Source organism: Ursus arctos, chromosome Y (assembly GCF_023065955.2).
Source record: "Ursus arctos isolate Adak ecotype North America chromosome Y, UrsArc2.0, whole genome shotgun sequence".
Classification (NCBI taxonomy): domain Eukaryota; kingdom Metazoa; phylum Chordata; class Mammalia; order Carnivora; family Ursidae; genus Ursus; species Ursus arctos.
The window spans coordinates 346,931-350,052 of NC_079874.1; the positions used below are offsets into that span (position 1 = coordinate 346,931).

Sequence of the window (3,122 nt, forward strand, 5' to 3'; positions counted from 1 at the left end):
TTTTATTTTTTTTCAATTTTAAATACAGTTTTATTTAAGACATTACATTCCACTTACAATACAGTGCTTTTAAGTGCAATGTGTATTTCCTTTCCCTGTGCACATACATCATATTAAAATATCAACAATGTCCAGTTTTTTACTATAGCAGCTCAACTTTAAAGCTTCCATGGAATTTGCTACAAATTTGGGTCCTTCGAATGTTTTGTGTGGAGAATGTTAGCCCTATTCTCAAGTTGGTTTATTCAACCTTTTCAGTGGTGGGCCCAGAAGAGGCACCACCAGATGGAGGAGCTCCACCACCAGGGAAGTTCCCAGGCATCCTTCCTGACATGCCTCCTGCACTCTGGTACAGCTTGGTGATACTGGGGCTTCAGACTTTCTCCAGCTCTTTCTGCTCATGTTCAAATTCTTCCTTCTCTGCAGTCTGGTTCTTATCAAGTCAGTTGATGATTTCATTACACTTGTCAAGAAGCTTTTGATTGCCTTCATTGTTTTTTTGCCCTGAAGTTTTTCATCTTCAACATCTGCTTTTATGTTGGATGCATAAGATTCAAGTGAATTCTTGGAAGGCACCTTGTCCCACTGCTTCTCATTTTCAAGTTTGTACTTCTCAGTTTCCTCAACCATCGCTCAATGTCTTCCTTGCTCAAGTGACGCTTGTCATTAGTGATGGTAATCTTGTTCTCTTTTCCTGAACTCTTATCCACAGCAGAGACCTTGAGGATGGAATTAGAATAAATATCAAAGTGACTTCAATCTGAGAAATGCCTTGCTAAGTAGGTTGTTATCCTTGGTCATGCCATGCTCACCTTCATAAACCTGAATGAGCACACCAGGCTGGTTGTCAGAATGGGTAGTGAAGGTTTGCATCTATTTGGTAGGAATGGTAGTATTGTACTGGATAAAGACAGTCATGACTCCTCCAGCAGTTTCAAAGCCGAGAGAAAATGAAGTGACATCCAACAGCAGCAAATCTTGAACATTTTCAGATTTGTCTCCAGAAAGGATGGTGCCTGGATAGCTGCACCATTAGCAATAGCCTCATAAGGGTTGATGCTCTTATTTAGTTCCTTTTCACTGAAGAAGTCTTACAGAAGTTTCTGAATCTTAGCGATATGGGTAGAACCACCCACCAGGACAACACTGTGGATTTGACATTTGTATAGCTTGGCATCCTGAAGGGCTTTCTCTATCGGGTACAGGGTGCCATGGCACAGGTCAGCATTTAATTCTTCAAATTGGTCGTGAGTAATGAGGTATAGAAGTTGATTCCTTCATACAGAGAATCAATCTCAATACTGGCCTGGGTGCTGGAAGAAAGTGTATGCTTAGCATGTTCACAAGCAAACAGTACAGAGGTGTTGGACTGCCTTCTTGTTCTCTCAATGTCCTTCTTCTGGTGCACTTGAACTCTGCAATAGAATGGTTGATCATTAAGTCATCAAAGTCTTCTCCACCTAAGTTTGTATCTCCAGGTGTAGATTTGACCTCAAAGATCCCATCTTTTTTTTTTTTTTAAAGATTTTATTTTTTTATTTGACAGAGACAGACAGCAAGAGAGGGAACACAAGCAAAGGGAGTGTGAGAGGGAGAAGGAGGCCTCCCACTAAGCAGGGAGCCTGATGCGGGGCTCGATCCCAGGACCCTGGGATCATGACCTAAGCCAAAGGCAGACGCTTAACGGCTGAGCCACCCAGGTGCCCCAAGATCCCATCTTTAATAGTGAAGATTGACACATCAAAAGTGCCACATCCTAAGTCAAAAATCAACACATTCCTTTCAGCTCCAACTTTTTGTCTAACTCATAAGCAACAGAAGCAGCAGTTGGCTCATTGGTGATTCTAAGTACATTTAGACTGCAATAATTCCAGCATCTTTGGTAGGCGGATGCTGAGAGTCATTAAAGTAAGCAGGTACTATGACAACTACATTGGTAGTAGTCTTCCCAAGGTAAGCCTCTGTGATTTCCTTCATCTTTGTCAAAACCATAGGGGACACCTCTGGATAGAAACTTTTTGTTTCTCCCTTGTATTCTACTTAAACTTTGGGTCTGCCATCATCACTCACACTATGAAGGGCCAAAGCTTCATATCAGATTGGACAACAGCATTGTCAAATCTACATCCATTCAGGCATTTGGCATCAAAACCTGTGTTGGTGGGGTTCATTGTAACTTGGTTCTTTGCAGTATCACTGATCAAGTGTTCAGTTTCAAAGGAGACATAACTTGGGGTGGTTCAGTTTCCCTCATCATTGGCAATTATTTTCACTTTCCTGTGCTGGAAAACACCTACATGAGTAGGTGGTGCCAAAATCAATGCCAACCGCGGGTCCTTTAGACAGTTGCTTCCATGTTCCATGCATGACTGCATGCTCAGCTTACAAAGAAACAGCAATCTGGAGAGCTAGTGCTGTGTTCAGTGAGTATTTTTTCTTTTTAATTTGCTGAATTGTACTTCTAGCCTATCTTTACAGTATCTTCAAAGTTAAATCAATTTCTTCAAGTTTTCTATTTCTCTTTGAGCTGCTTTTAATCATTTCTCCCCTTAGGGAGAACATCCATTTTCTATAGGTTTTCAAATTTACATATAAAGCCATTTGTATTTTGTATTTCCCTATGGTTTATTGCATCTATTTACATTATTTGTCTCCTTTTCCAATCTCAATATTTAAATTTAGTCTTTCTTCTCAATCTTATTGGATCCCAATTGCTGATTTCATTTTCTTGATCTTCACAGAACCAGATTTTGGTTTTATTGATCAAATAGTATTATTTTTCTATTATTTGTTTTTTACTTTATTAAATTACGCTTGTTTACCTTTGAATAATTTATTAGTTTCTGGTGTGTCTTAGTTATTTTACTTTTGGTCTTCTTGTTTTCCCCTGGGTATTCCTTTAAGGAAGCTTGCAGGTTCTGACCTTCCCAACAGGACCTAACGAGGGAGCCCCAGGCTTTCTCACCAGATGTGGGGCAGACGGCAAAAGGGGGGGGGGGGAAGCAGCACCATTTGGAAGCTGTCATCGCAGAGTTGGGCTCCTTAATATACATGTGTAGATATTTATGTCTCTGAGATAAATGCCAACTAGGGCAGTTGTTTATTATGTTTAGTTTTTTTAA

General features: G+C 40.2%; 1 pseudogene; it reads right to left on the reverse strand.

Annotated features, from left to right (window-relative positions):
- Positions 1–241: 241 nt before the first annotated feature.
- On the reverse strand, positions 242–2,186 carry LOC125280901 (heat shock cognate 71 kDa protein-like; annotated as a pseudogene).
- Positions 2,187–3,122: the final 936 nt, after the last annotated feature.